The sequence below is a fragment of the Oryctolagus cuniculus genome, chromosome 6 (assembly GCF_051225735.1).
Source record: "Oryctolagus cuniculus isolate XC-2025 breed Fujian yellow rabbit chromosome 6, ASM5122573v1, whole genome shotgun sequence".
In the NCBI taxonomy this organism is placed as follows: Eukaryota; Metazoa; Chordata; class Mammalia; order Lagomorpha; family Leporidae; genus Oryctolagus; species Oryctolagus cuniculus.
The window spans coordinates 63,256,994-63,272,567 of NC_142872.1; the positions used below are offsets into that span (position 1 = coordinate 63,256,994).

A 15,574-nucleotide genomic window follows, 5' to 3' on the forward strand; every position below is an offset into this window, starting at 1 on the left:
CCAGCTCAGCAGGTGTTTATCTGGCATAGTCATGGCTGCATCCCAGAGGAGACCCAGGGCCTGACACACACAGAGTAGGGGGCTCAGTTCTCCTCTGTTAAGTGAATAAACAAATGAATTTCACATCCTGCTTTTAAAAATCTGAACCTCATCCCAACTCTATGTGGCAAGCATCACCATTGTACCTATATTATAGGCAAAGAAATGGGCTCAGAGAAGAGACTGCATTCCCCCAGGCCACTTACTTAGTTACAGATTGCTGCATAACCAACCACGCTGGTTTGCAATAATAGGGTGCATTATTGCCTTCGCTTCCTTGGTTGGCTGTGTGGCTGTGCTGTCCCAGCTGAACTCATTCCTGTGGCTGCTGCCTGGTGTCTGCCGTGAGAGCTGGCATGGCATGGGATGGGGTGGGGACATCCTGCTCCATGTGTGTGGCTGTTCAGTTGTCTCAGAGCGTCATTCCAACAGGGCGACGGCTGCAGCGGCAAGGGCTCTCAAGGCCTGACCTCAGAAGTCACGCAGCATCATTCATTCCCAGTGGTCCCAGTGGTCAAAGCAGCAGGGACATAGACCCACCTCCAGGTGGGAGAAGCCTGAGCTGAATAGTCCAGTCTGGGAACTTGGGACCAGCTTGATGGAGCTTCTGACCCCCGACTGGGGACAGACCAGGGACACATGACCATCCAGCAGTGTCAGATGGTTCCAGAAACCATTACAACCCATGACATATTTACCTCTCACTCCATTCCATGTGCACTGGGAGCTTGGGGGGCTCTGGGGTTCCACTCTGGGATCCCCAGGGATGGAGCAGGTGCTCCTTGGAGGAGTTTTAGTCCCATGGCAGAGAGGAAAGAATGTGGCTGGAACTCACTGGCCTAGAGCCTCTGTATGGAAGGCACACAACCATTTCCACCTCTGCAGCAGGAGCCCAGCAAGTTGCAGACGCCTCGTCCACTTCCTGGAGGGGCGATGAATTTGTGTGGCCAGTGGCCTCACCCATCACAGACCCTGTTTTTCATCTTCCTCTCCTCTAAGAAAATATTTTTTAAAAACATTTATTTATTTATTTGAAAGGCATAGTTGTTACAGAGAGGCAAAGAGAGAGAGAAAGGTCTTCCATCCACTGGTTCACTCCCTAGATGGCCACCAACAGTCAGAGCTGTGCCGATCTGAAACCAGGAGCCAGGAGCTTCTCCCAGGTCTCCCATGCGGGTGCAGGGCCCCCAAGGACTTGGGCCATTTTCTACCACTTTCCCAGGCCATAGCAGGGAGCTGGATCAGAAGTGGAGCAGTCAGGTCTCGAACCGGCGCCCATATGGAATGCTGGCACTGCAGGTGGCGGCTTTACCAGCTACCCCACAGCGCCGGCCCCTGGTTCACTTCCTAAAAGCCTGCAATGGCTGGGACTGGGCCAGGGTGAAGCTAGGAGCCAGGAAGGCAGCCCCAGTCTCCCCCAGGTGGTGACAGGGACCCAGGTACTTGAGATCTCACCGCTGCCTCCTGGGGTCCACATCATAGGACACTGGAGCCAGCAGCCTCAGCAGGGAATCAAACCCAGGTGTTGTGCTGTGAGACTCCGAGGTCCCACCCTCCAGGCTAAAATCGGCTCTCTGGTTTTAATTAATAACCCCTAGACTAATTGATTTTTGTCCCCTGATCCTTTATGTTTCTAGATTTCAGATCCCAGAATTGTCTAGACTTTCACCCCACTTCCAGCCTGGGGACCCAAGGCTAGGACAGCCTGGTCTCAGGTGGTCTAGCGCCGGGACCCCCACTCCCAGGGCAGGGTCTCCAGCGCGCGGGGGCGGGGGGGGGGCGGGGGTTCACCACCAGGATTCTCCTTCCCACCCAGACCACACAGGCGGACACTCAGTCTCAGGCTCTCCAGTAGAGGGGGCGTGGGCATCACAGCCAGGATGGAGGGGGAAGGCTAAGGAAGGAGGGTGCAGTGTGAAGGAAAGAAAGCCGATGTCACCGGCAGAGAGAAAAGGAGAACTGGGGTCAGTGTGGGAGACGAAGGCTGGAAAACGGAGGGGAAAGGAGGGAGGGGGAGGGGAGAGGGGAGGGGAAGAAGGCGTGGAGCGGAGTGCGGGAGGGAGGGAGGGAGGGACCTAGGGACAGAGGAAAGGAGGGAGGGAAGAGGGAAGGGAAGGAGTGTTGGAGAGCGAGGAGGAGCGAGCCGGGGGCGGAGACGAGGAAGTGGGTGCGAGGCGCGGGGCGCGGGCCGTGCGCGCCGCCCGCTCCATCCCTGCCCGGAGCGCAGCCGGCGCGGGCGCGGGGCCGAGGCGAGCCCGGCGCGGAGCCCCCGCCCGCGGCCGCAGCACCAGGTAAGGCGGTTGCCGCCTCCCTGTGGGGGCCTCGGCTCGCGGTGTGGACTGAGGCGGGCGCTGGTGGGGCCGTCCGGGGCGGCTGCTCCCGGGACCCCGGCGGCCGTCGTGGCTCCGACCCCCGGCTCAAACCCGTATCCCGCCACCTCCCTGGCTGTGCCTGACCTTGTGGCAGGTGCCTCCAGCTGCCAACCTCAGTTTCCTTCTCCGGGGTCGTGCCTGCGCGGCCGGGTTAGCTTTGCGCCCCCTCCGACCACGTAGGTGGAGCTTGCTTTGGAGAGTCCCTGGCTCGTCCCCGCGCCTGGGAGGTGGCATTTCCCCGGGGCGCTGTGCTTGTCGTGGGCAAGGGGTGACTTTGTGCCTAAGGCGAGCCGGTGGAGAGCCCGGGGGTGGCGGGCAGGGGACCGCCGGCCTTCACCCTCTTGGCGAATGGGACTAGGTGGCACGCGGGCCGGGTAGGGGGTCTTCCCCGGGACGTGGTGAGAGGGATTGGCCCTGGGGTGAGAGGGGGCAGTGGCCTCTTAATAGTGCGGTGACCTTGAACCTCCCCCCCCCCCCAAGCCCGCCGTGGGAGTGGGAGGCGCTCGGAAAAGTGACTGGGCTGTGGTAGCCCTCTGGGCACCTGCGGAACCCTGAGTCGGGGGAACTCATTTGCATGTGCCAGGTCTCCTCCTTCTCCTTGGTCAGAGATGGCCAATGGGTGAGGCCTTGATGGGGGCCCAGGGGAGCAGGGAGCAGGAGCCCCACCCCTCGGCCCAGACACATCCGGAGGCCCGGCTGCTTCTCAGGTGACGGTGTGGGTCGGGGGAAGACTCTGGGTTCAGTTTCTCAGAGCCTGTTTGTAATGGGAAGCTATGAATTTCAACTAGCAATGAGTTCTGCTGCCGGGAGTTCATCAAAGGCAATTGGATGGATTGGGTTTCTTGACATCGCTCACCCTAGGATATCAGGTGAATTGAATACAGCGAGAAAAAGAAGCATCCCTCCCGTTCCTGCTCCGTGCGAGCCCGGCACTCCGTGCCTTGGGTCTACAATATTGGCTGCAGTCCTAACGACGGTCCTGGGAACCCGGTGCCATTAAACCCCAATTTACAGATGAGGACACTGAGGCTTACAGAGCTAAGTCGTTTCCATGTGGCCACTCTGAAAAAAAAAATAATACTATTGCTGGGGCTGGACCTAGGTCTGCCAGCTTCCAGAGTGCTTCCAACATCACCACCCAGGCCCCAGACTGTGGCAGCGTTAGGTGCACCCCACAGGGCACCTGGCGTGGGCTGGTCAGCCTGGCTTGCTGGTCCCTCCTGTAACAGGAAGAGCTGCTATGTGATCCCGGGGTGGGGGGGGGGGTGCACCTGCGGGTTTGGGTCGTTTGCCAGATGACTGATTCCCCCAGGGTCCAGGAGGCAAGAAGGTCGTTCTTCCATGCTACACGAGAAGCAGATACCAGGCTGACCCACCCACCCCCCCAAGCCCCAGCCCGCCAGCTTCTTTCCTTTCTGCATCCCCTTGTCCCCATCATGCTCATCTCCATTCATCTCAGCCTCCACAGGCTCTCCCGGTGCTTGGGCGGGCACTTTCTGCCCTCTACTCTCGGGCGGATGACAAGCCGAGCTGACCCAGCCAGCCCACAGCTCTGTGGGGGAAATTTGACAGCTGTGGTTCACCAGGGCCTCGAAGAAGGGAAAACAACATTAAGTTCCAATCCCAAGGACTTAGCTGAGCCTTGGGAAAGAGATCCCTGATGATGGGGAAAAGGGAGTCCCAGTGGGCCAGAGGGATTCCTTTGCCAAAAACGCTTTAAAAGACGGGGAGTCCATCCAAAGGAACAAAGGTCCTTTCAAAGGCCAAGATCTTCCCAGTCCCCAAGGGCTGGAGCGCGCCTGGTTGGCCGGTAATGGGGGCGGCCGTGCACCCACTGCAAATGGGGAGTTTTTAACCAACAGGGAATGCATTTGAATGCATGCAGATTCATGGCGCAGTCCCAGTTGTGTGGCAAGAACTTAGGAAAAAAGACTAGAAGGAAGCGGACCGAGGCATGTGAGCAAGGTTTGCCCACAAGCGCTGGGAGTAGGGGAGATTGGTTTCCTAACTGTTTATTATGGGGGACTTTTCCATAGTGTATGTGTCGAACATAGTCTTTAATAACTAGCAGACACAGAGCTTTCTGGCTTCCAGTGCTGTGATTTTGTGGAGAGCAAAGAGGAGGGTCCCTGGCTGAGACAGCAAATGGGTGTGCAGCTCAGAAGATCTCTGGGAGACCGAGTTGTCTCTGAAACAGCGCCCTATGTGTTTACCAGATTGGATGTTTCAGTCTTGTTTCCTATCTCATCCCCTGCAGTTCTGCGACACCTTTTGTCCCATCGCCAGTTTGCTACTATAGGTCTGAAGAACGTGCTTCCTCTGTTAGAAATAGCCCAAGGCGCCCCAATCCTGAGTGAGTCGTGTCCAGAACCATTGGACCGGCATGCATGGCCCACCCCAGTGTGGGTTCTGCCCAGCTGCTACACCCCACCCCCACCCCCTGCTGGTCCATCTAGCCATCTACACCCAGTGGGCTGCATAAGCCAGGTGCCTGTGCACGCCTGAGGCTGTGCCCTTGCCATCTCTCCTGCCTGTGATGCCTTCTTTTTGCTTAGCAACCTCCTTCTCACTCAGCTTTCAAGATTCCATTCAAGCCGGACCTCCTTGGGACCCCGTGATGTGTAGGCATGCTCCTTCCCCAGGGCTCCTCGAAGAAGGGGACAATAGGATTGGCTCCCCCTGCCTCCCCCTGCCAGCACCCAGATCAAGGCAGCCACGTACATACTTATCAACAGCAGTGCTGCTTCTGTGTTGAGGCCTGGCAGGCCCCTAGAGGATGATGCAAAATTACTAATGCCAAGAAAATCCGACATTTGTTGCATTCTTCCTATGTGCCGGTGCCTACCCGAGGAGGATGGCACCACCAGCATCCCCACTTGCAGAGAGGTAGACTAGAGTCGGATACATTCAGCCTCTCACCCGACGTCACACAGCTTTCAAATCCAGGCCACCTAAATCCACAGCCTATGCTCCTCACCTGAGTCCGGGAGAGCCGACAGAGTGGATCAGCCAGTGTTTAAGTACTCATCAGAGAGTCCCTGTGAGAAGAAATGAGTCTGCGAGCACTGGCTCCATGGTGACGTTGATGGGCAGAGGTTTGTGCCAGATGCTAGGGACCCAGACACCTAAGTGCCACCTTCACAGGGAGCTCGCAGGCAGCAGGGTGGGGGTGGAAGGGGTGTGGGGTCTAGTGCAGCACTGCCACGAAGCACGGCCTGCCTCCCCATCCTCAGAACATCATCCTGTCCCCGCGTGTCCACTGCACAGGCTGGAGAAAGCCTGGATTGGAGGAGAAGGGCTTTCCCGGTCAGGGAGCAGCTCTTGGGTGGCATCCGCAGGTGTTTCCCGAGTGCCTCTCATGGGTTGGGCACTTTGAGTCCTGTTGGGCTGCCCGGCCTCCCTGCTTGCCGACCATCAACCTTCACGGAACTATGATACTGTCAGATGCACCCATGGTTTTTAGTTTCTTCCCAGAGCTGTGCCTCCAGCCCCACTGTCTAATTTCAGAGCATTTCCCTCCTCCCCAAAAGAAACCCGCAGACAGGAGCTGTCCCTACCTCCCCACTCGAGGCTGGCCAAACTGTCTTAGTCTGGATATTCTCTGTAAATGGGATCCTGCAGTATGTAGCCTTTGGTGATCATCTTCCGACCCCTCGCTGACTGTTTGCAAGGCGCAAGCACAGCTCGTGATGTCTGGATAACGCGGCGTGTATAGGAGATGCGGTACCGCCATTCCCTTATCTCTTAGGTCCTCCCTGGGCACTTGGGTTCTTTCCACTTTCTGGCTATGAGGCATAGCGCTGCTGTGAGCGTTTGTGTACAGGCTTTTTTTGGGAAGCATATCTTTTCCTTTCTCCTGGGTAGTTACCTAGGAGAGAATTAGTAGGTCATATGGTAATGCGGTGTTTCACTCTTTGAGGACTTGCCAGATTTTCTCCCCAAGCGGTTGCACATTTTTTATATTCGCAGCAACCAGCGTGCAGGGGCTCCAGCTTCTGCAACGGCCTCACCGACGCCATTCTGGCAAGGGTGAAGTGGCATCGTCAGGGTTTTGATCTGTGCACCTCCGGTGATGGGTAGTAAACTTGAACCCTGTGGTGTGATTGTGAACTTGAACCCTGTGGTGTGATTGTGAACTTGAACCCTGTGTGTGTCTTTGGAGGACTGTGTCTTCCCATCAGGATCCCCCTTTTAAACTTCCTTCCTTAGGCTGAAATGCAAATGAGGCCCCGCCCCATGGGGCACCCCGACTTTGTCTCCCCCCCCCATCTCCCCTGCTGTGGCCCACTGGTCTCAGCAGCCTCCAGTGCTTGCGCTCACCATCTCCTCTGCCTGGATCCCTTGCGTCGGAGCTCCAGCTTGGGTCAGCCTCAGAGAGGCCCCCTCCCTCTTCCCACTCCCACAGGCCTCCCGCCAGGCCTGCTCCAATGCATCTCAACATTTCCTTTGATTGTTTTTTTGTCTTTCCTGATAAGATGTTGAAAACCTGGGCTCCAGGTATGATACTTTTGACTCTTGTATGGCCCCGGGCAAGTCACTTCCTTTCTCTTGGCCTCAGCTGCTCCATCTGAAAACCAGAGTGGGGCGTTGGCGTGCATTGAGGCTGTAGGCCAGCATTGCTCTGGGAAGATACTCTTCTAACCACCAGCCCTTCTCTGTCAGAGCTCTTCATTTGCTTAGTCAGTCATTCAACAAACATTCCCCAAGGTCCTGTTTGTGCTAAGTCCGGGGCAGTGTGCTGAAGACACAGACATGGATAAATGTAGCACCTGCCAAAGGAGTCCAGAGGGGTGCAGGCCTGGCACCATTGCAGTGAGAGAGGGGTGGCTGGAGCCACATTGGTCACGGATTAGAGCAGGCAACGTGGCCAGTTATCACCAACCCCTGGGGTCCATCTCCAGGAGCTGGTGGCGGCTTTGGCTCGAACTCAACCTGCAGAAGCACCAAGAACTGGACATCTTGGCCACTTTCTGCTCCAGAATCACCCAGTTTTCCTGGTAGAATCATCTTCCAACCACCAAACCCCCTCTGAGGATCAGAGCTATTCATTCAACAAACAGTTTCCAGGATCCTTTTGGTGCCCAGTCTGAGGACACAGAGACGGACAAATCTAACCCCTTGTGGAAGGATTCCAGTTAGTGACAAAGGTGTCCCCCTGCGCTGGGACAGCGCAGCCCCTCAGCTGCGTGGGGAGACCCCACGCCCCGTACAATTCGCAGAGTCGGCTTTGCAGGGGAACGGGAGAGCAGCAGGTGGAAGAGCATGCGCAGAGACACAGAGCTGCAGCACCGCCCTGTGTGCTCAGAGCATTGGGAACACTTGGGCTTTGCCTGAGGTCTTGGGGCAGCAGCAGGAGGTGCCAGAGAAGCAGCAGGGCACAGATCCTGAGCGGTCTCCCGGCCAAGCCCAGACATCTGGGCTTTGTCCTGCAGACTGCGGGAGTTGCAGTGAGATTGGGAGCTGAGGACAGAGGCCATCGGTTTGCATTCTCTGAAATGCTCTTTCTGCACAAAGGAGAGTGGGACTGGAGAGAGAGAGAGAGAGAGAGAGGAGAGAGAGAGAGAGAGAGAGAACAGGAAACTAATCATGGTGCCCTGGCTCTTGTTCCTCGCTGGGACAGGGCTGAAGGCCAAGCGCTGCAGCTGGAGAGAAGGGAACAGGTTCAAAAGCTGCTTGGGAGGTAAAGCCACCTGAGGAGTGAATGTCACGGAAACAGCTGATGGCAGCCTCCTGAGCTCCCTGCGACCGTACAGGAGGCACAGGGCTGCAGGCAACTGGAGTTTGTGTGTGGCGCTTTCTAGGTGGCTGGAGGTGGGGGAATCGAGGTAGCAAGAGACAGTGGCCCATTCCCAGAGATGTAGATGGGGAAGGGCAACAGAGGTGCAAGGAGCAAGGGCGAGACTGGGTGTGGAGCACAGAGAGCATGCTGGGAGGAAGGCAGGGGAAACAGAGGCTGCTGGGGGTCAGGGCAGTGATGTTTGGCTTTGGGGAGCCAGGAGCGAGGGTCCTGGCTGCGAGGCCACGGAGTTTCGCTTGCAGATGCAGAGCGGGCAGCACCCCCAAGGAAGCCGCAGCCAGGGTTGGACAGCTGCTCCCAAGTCCTTATCAGCTCTCAGGGCCCACGTCTGTCTCGGGGTGGGGGTCCCTACAGGCAGGGGTGAGTTCTAGCATCTCAGTTGGCTCTTTGGAAGCCCTGCCATCCACAGCCCCTGCATCACAGTGCCCACTGGCTGGTTCGGTGATGTCCACGGGGGAGACCCCAGTTGGTGGGACTCACCCCTGAACTCCAGCACAGATTCTGTTCCTTTAACAAACAGAGCCCTCAGGTGAATGCTGCTTCCTTCTGAAGCTTTATCAGATGGCTGTGTGTTTTTTTACTTTGTCTTTCAGATAAATAAATCTTTAAAAGACAGAATTAACTCTCAACGTAGAACATTTTGAATAATGAAATATGCAAAGACGACGACAGTAACCAGTACCAGTAGCCAAAGAGAACCACAGTATTCTTCCTTTCTGGGCATAAATTTTAGCTGTTGTTTTTGCCCTGTAGGTAACAGGGAAGGAACTCACAGTTAACAGTCATTCTCTGCATACAGTTTGAATCCTGCTGTTTCTTTGACCTACATATAAGCATTTCCCCGTTATTACCTCATAGTTTCCAAACTGTGATAGTAACAGCTATTCTAATTCCTGTGACACAATCTACTCAATGACTCTGCTAGTTTTGAACATGGAAGGACCAGTTGTGGGGCCGGCATTGTGGTGTAGCTGGTAAAGCCATTGCCTTTGACACTGGTATCCCATATGGAGGCCAGTTCATGTCCCAGCTGCTCCACTTCCAATCCAGCTCCCTGCTAATGCACCTGGGAAAGCAGCAGCAAATGGCCCAAGTGCTTGGGCCCCTGCCACCAATGTGGGAGGCCCAGAAGAAGCTCTTGGCTCCTGGCTTCAGCCTTGCCTAATCTAGCCACTATGGCCATCCAGGGAGTGAATCAGTGGATAGAAGATTCTCTCTCTCTCTCTCTCTCTCTCTCTCTCTCTCTCTCTTTCTCTCTCTCCCACTCTCCCTCCCTCCCTCTTTCTCTATAACTCTGCCTTTCAAATGAATAAATAACTCTTCATTAAAAAATAAAAGGTAATTTGCAGCATCCAACTGTTGTCAAGAGCACAGTTAAACCTACAGCTTATTGTGTACTTGGAATTGGGCTGAGTGAGCGCTGGGCAGCCAGGCATCCGGTACAGAAGCTGAGAAGCCATGCTTTGATTCCCCAGTGTGGGGACCAGGTAGACCAGGTATAGAATGGGAACAGGAGAGCTCCTAAGAGCACAGCTGAGAAAGAGGGCGTGGGCAAGGTCCTGGAGGGGGAAGCCGCAGAGTTCCACAGAGCGGGTGGAGGAGGCAGGTGCATGGTCTGGGTGCCCTGAGTGCGCATGCATCAAGAATGTGCGGTGTTTACGCTCACTGAGTATGGACTCAGCAGTAAGTTCTGGGGCTTCACCACAGCAGTCAGATAATCTGCTGGGGGACTTTTGTTACTGAGGGATCTAGTGTGGAAAGGCATCAAGCCACTGCTCAGCCACCAAGAGCAGCAGGTGGAGGGACAGAATGTGACCCCCTGGTTGGCTTCGGAAGTGCCCTGCTTTTAACCCCCGTATTCTTCTCAACACCTTGTGAGGGTGGGATTCTTGTTCCCCACCATGCAGGAGGGGGCATTAGGGCCGGAAGCAAAATCTCTTATCCAAACTGCAGGCTGAGATGAGAGTCGCGGTGAGGGACAAGCTAGTTGTGGAAGGACAAGCACTGGCCAGTGCAAAGAATTCCAGAGAGTGGTTCTGAGGGCTGACAAGGTTGAAATTGTTTGCTCGCTGAAGCAGAGTGAAGGTGAAAGGCATTCAAAGCAGCTAAAGGGGGAGGCAGCAAGGACATGGGCAGAGTTGTCCAAACTCAGAAGGGCGCTGGGAGAAGCCGGGGAGGCGGGATTTCCCGGGAGCAGAAGGGAGGTTGAGGCCAGCACTCATCCTGGGGCTGAATTGTGGGGAGAAGTGGGATACTGCTGGTGCAGAGGGGTTCGTGCAGACTCTTGCGGGGGAGTCCCAGTCTTGTTAAGCCGCTCTGTTATTGATGTTCAAAGGATCCTCAGCAGCAGGGAAAAGCATGCAAGGAGAGCTTCCGTTCCCTTTTGCTGGCCAGTCTCCAGCGTTCAACTTTTTCCCAATGATCTTTCATCCATTTCCCACCACCCCCTGTATTTTTGTTCGTCCAGATGAGGACTTTAAAGTGAGCCTGGGGCATCATGCACTGTGCCAGGAAGAGTTCAGTGTTGATTTATAACGGATAAGCATACGACGACTTTTCCTGAGCCTGTGCTCAGATCAGGATGCACACAAGGTCCAGGTCGTGTTTGGATGCCCCGTCCCTGGAAGGACCCTTTTCAAGCTTCCAGAGAGCATGAATGCTGCACTAAAAGGATTTTGTCTTTTCTGTTCACAGACTGAGCAGAACCTTGGCGATTAGGTGTTTCTGTAACTTCGCATTGCTTTTCTCCTTCTTCTTTTTTTTAAAGACTTGTTGATTTCTTTATTTGAAAGAGTGAGAGTGAGAGTGAGAGCAAGAGAGATCTTTCATTCACTGGTTCACTCACCAAATGGCCACAACAGCCAGGGCTGGGCCAGGCCACAGCCAGGAGTCCACAGCTCCATCTTGGTCTCCCCCATGAGTGGCGGGAGCCCCAGTACTGGGGACCATCTTCCACTGCCTTTGCAGGTGCATTGGCAGGACACTGGGCTGGAAGCAGAGCAGCCAGGACACAGACCCAGCATCCCAAGCGGCAGCTCGGCCTGCTGCCCCACACCACCAGCCCTGACAGTGCTTCCCTAAGGTTCCTGACTCTTATTAGCCTCCTGAGCAGCTCCCTCAAGCTGACAAACTCTGATGCTTCAGAGGCCGGGCAGAGCACAGCACTGCCCACTGTTGTTTCCTAGTGGGTCCATGCCTGTGCAGAGAGGGGCTCCTAGCACTGAGCCCCAGTGTGAAGGTGGCAGGTGAGATGTAGAACAGGACCCTTTTAAGATTTATTTATTTATTTATTTATTTGAAAGTCAGAGTTACACAGAGAGGAGAGGCAGAGAAAGAGAGAGAGGTCTTCCATCTGATGGTTCACTCCCCAGATGGCCGCTACGACTAGAGCTGCGCTGATCTGAAGTCAGGAGCCAGGAGCTTCCTCTGGGTCTCCCACGCATGTGCAGGGGCCTAATGACTTGGGCCATCTTCTACTGATTTCCCAGGCCACAGCAGAGAGCTGGATCAGAAGTGGAGCAACCAGGTCTCGAACCGGTGCCCATATGGGATGGTGGTGCTTCAGGCTGGGGCGTTAACCCACTGCGCCACAGGGCCAGCCCCGGAGCAGGACCCTTCTAGAACAGCACGTGCTCCTCGACTTACAGTGGCGTCACATCCCAATAAACCCATCTTAAGTTGAAGATCTCCCGAGTTGAAGATGCATTTGACTACACAGAACCTACTGAACATCATAGCTTAGCCTGGCCTCCCTTACACGCGTTCAGAACACTTACCCCAGCCTGCAGTTGGGCAAAGCCCTCTCAGTCAAGCTCTGTTTCATCATGCAGCGTTGAATAGCTCATGTATAACTGCTGGACTGGCAGTGAAAAGCAGAATGTCTGACTGTGTACAGCTTTCGCATTGTAGAGTCAAAACACCAGGTTGGACCGTTCTCAATCTGGGACTCTTTGTAACTGGAAATGTAGAGTTTTCCATGAAATCCCCCAGTCATTCAGTGTTGGCACTTTTTAAACAAAAAGCATATACATTCTTGGAACCAACAACAACACTCTTTAACAGGATGAATTCAGTCGATGGCTACTTCTTGTGTCTTTGCCATGTATGTTATTGAAAGGGAGTGACTTCCCCATCTGAGGAGGCAATCTAGGAGAGGCAGCTTGGCCATGGATCTGGAATGCTGGACAAGCGTTACAGCATCCTCAGTGGCCACTGGGTTGTTTCCAGTCCTCCATGCTACTAGTAGATGACCCAGAGAGACCTCACGCCCCTCCTCTCTCGGTCTCTCTGTCTTTCTCTCTCTCACTTTCTCCTTGGGTCATCAGTGTGCTGGAGAGCATAGCAACATTCAGGCTGCAAACCAATCATCTGCCTGAGGCAGAACCCCAAGACCCTTGAGCCCACTGGGGACCATTTGAGGATCTGCACCATTCAGATCGCTGCTTAGTCCTCACCTCCACCCGTGGCCAAAGATCTACCACGTGGGGACAGCCGAATAATGTGGGCCATTTACCGTGAAGCCACGATGTGCCCAACCCCGCCATCCTTTGCGGTGGCTGTCTGTGTCCTCAGTGCTGTGTGCTCGCTGGATGTGACAGCCCTGGAGGGACAGTCTCCGAGAGGTCTGACGGCTGCCAAGAAGTGCACAGACCCAGGTTGGCCCAGGGATGAGTGAAGAACTCCCTCCAGGTGGGGGCGGGCAGCCATGGGGGTCCCGAGATGGATTGGGGTGGACCATGACAACGGCTTCCGGTAGGCATGCAATCAGGCCGTGGCAACACACCTCTTCCAGTTCTCTTCCTTGCCTTCTTCTTTGTGGCCAAGAGAAAGCACAAGCCAGTGTAAACCCCTGGGTAGCACCAGCCCGGCGCAGGCCAGCTCCCCTTGTAACCAGGAGAGGGTCAGCGGGGAGCCACACGCAATCGTCTTTGTGTGAGGTCCGTGATGTTTCAGGAGCCGGTTTGAAGGAACAGAATCCCGGCGGCTGTTGTGATGATCACACAGTTCCTTGGGCAATAGATTCATCCACTTGAAAGAAAAATACATTTAAAAAAATAGTCTGGGACTGGTATTATGTTTGTCAAAGCTCATGCATGGGGTTTTGGAAATACAGGAGGCAAGGGAGAGAGAGACAGAGAGAGAGAGAGACAGAGAGAGAAAATCTCAGGAACTAAAAGCCGAGAGGGCTAGGCTCTTCGTGACTCTGACCGGCTGTGTGACACCAGCTGAGATCTTTGGCCTCTATGTGCCCTGTTGGCAGAGTGGGCGCTGGTGACTGCCCTGATGGTTCTCCCACAAAGCTCACATGCAGGTGATGGGCAGGCTAAAACAGCCTGAGACAGTGGAGGAGGACAGAGAGGGTCTCAGAGGTACCCAGCAGGTCTAAATGATGCCAGCCAGCTCAGCTGTTTGCTATTGTGTATTTATTTATTTAATTGAAAGGCAGAGAAACAGACTCAGGAAGACAGAGAGACAGAGATCTCCCACCCTCAGATTCACTCCCCAAATATCTGCAGCAGCCCGAGCTGAGCCAGGCTGAAGCCAGGAGTCCAGAACTCAAATCTGGGTCTCCTGTGGAGGGGGCAGGGATCCAAATCCATAAGCCATCACCTGCTGCCTCCCAGGGTGTGCTTTAGCAGGAAGCTAGATTGGACAGTGGAGCCAGCGGGGACTCGAATCAGGCACTGTGCCAAGTGCCTGCCCCAGCGCTGTTCTCGCTGAGGTGACCCAGCCCAGCAGTGAACATGCCCATGAAAAAAATCAAGTTGTACCTTGCTGAAAGAGCAAATCATTCAAGGGCGGGGCAAGGAGGAGAGAGAGGAAGGAAGGGACGGCGTCGGTGTGGGCAGCTGGGTGTCCAGTTCATCGGGTAGCAGGGGAGGCGACAGTGATGGCAATTAGCACGGTGCTGATGAAAGTGTCAGCAATGATGATGGTGGTGATGAGACCACGTGGAGGACTGGAAGCTGTTTAGTATGGAGAAGAGCAGGCGGCGGAGGACATGGAGCTGTAGGGGACTGCCGGGATAAAGGGACTTAACACTTGTTCTGCAGGGCTCAGCACTTTTCAGAAACCACACATACACACACACACACACGGAGTCCCAGATCTGAAATGCAGAAAGCAAACTGCCAAATTCCCCTTGATAAATGCCCAGCTGGCCTCGCACAAAGGTCGCAGCATGCCAGTGGAGGGGAGCGGCAGCTGGTGACACGACAGCAGTGTCTGCACAAATCCTATTTTGTGGGATATTTCCACGCGTGTATTAGTTTGCAGTGGCCACAGCCTCCTAAAGGAAGAGTGTGCAGGGCTCTGTAACTGTGGTTAAATGGCTGTGGCTGATGGGTAAGTGCTTTGTAAGAGAGTGAGTCCCCCAGCAATGGAGGTATGCAAGGAGAGCTGGTGGCTGCCTCTCCAGGACGCTGTAGAAGGGATTCCTGAACACGGGGTGACCGCTCTGATTCGCTTCTACCCAGAGCTCTCCTATGCCATTATCTGAGTCAGTATGCGTTCAGCCAATCCAGTGAGTCTCCATCCATCCCCAGTTAAGCGCCTGTCAGGGAGCAAGACGGTGCCTTCTCACTCCTGACCCTCATGGAGCTCATATAGCAATGGGGAGAGACAGTGAAGAAATAGAGAAACAAAAAATAAGGCAGGAAAAAAAAAGAGTGTGCTCCACAGAAAGGAGACCGACTGGAGGGGCTGTGATACCTGTAAATCGTGCAGCTTTGCTGGGTGGGGCGGGGGCAAGGGGGTGTCCAGGTCTGCCCCTTTGCAGAGCGGATCATTGCATGGAGGTTTGAATGCCTGGCTCAGTGGGCTAGGACAGCAGCACCTCCAGCACACCCCCACCCCCCAGGTACATCAGTCGCTGTCCCCCCACCAGCCCTTAGCTATCTATCATCTATCTAGCTATGTGAGGTATCCCCAAAAAGCTTATGGAAGATGCACATTGCCAAAATAGTAGGCATGGATTTCAAAAACTTTTTGCACCATTTTTTTTTGTTCTTGTTTTCACCATAAAGAGATAATGAGTGGGGACTGGCATTGTGGTGCAGCGGGTTAGGCCACTGCTTGCATCCCTGGCAGTCCGTCAGAGTGCTGATTCGAGTCCAGGCTGGCTGCTCCACTGCCCACCCAGCTTCCTGCTAGTGCACCTGGGAAGGCAGCAGAAGATGACCCCAAGTGCTTGGATCCCTTGCCACGTTTGTGGGAAACCCAGACGGAGTTCCTGGCTCGTGGCTTTGGGCTGGCTCAGCCCCAGCTGTTACAGCCATTTGGGGAGTGAGTCTGTGGATGGAAGATATTTCTCTCTCTCTCTCTCTCTCTCACTCTCTCCTTCTGTCTGTCAATCTGCCTTTCAAAT

General features: G+C 54.9%; 1 protein-coding gene across 3 annotated transcripts in view; it reads left to right on the forward strand.

Annotated features, from left to right (window-relative positions):
• The first annotated feature begins 2,141 nt into the window (after positions 1–2,141).
• Positions 2,142–15,574, forward strand: part of HRH2 (histamine receptor H2) — a 50,273-nt gene continuing 36,840 nt past the window's right edge. Inside the window, exon 1 of one of the 3 annotated variants that reach the window (XM_051843632.3) lies at positions 2,142–2,330. The gene's annotated coding sequence lies outside the window, so the exon portion shown is untranslated. Of the gene's footprint in view, positions 2,331–3,153; positions 3,281–15,574 lie in introns of those variants that run through there. The other 2 variants (XM_051843631.3, XM_089335086.1) reach the window with 2 other exon arrangements.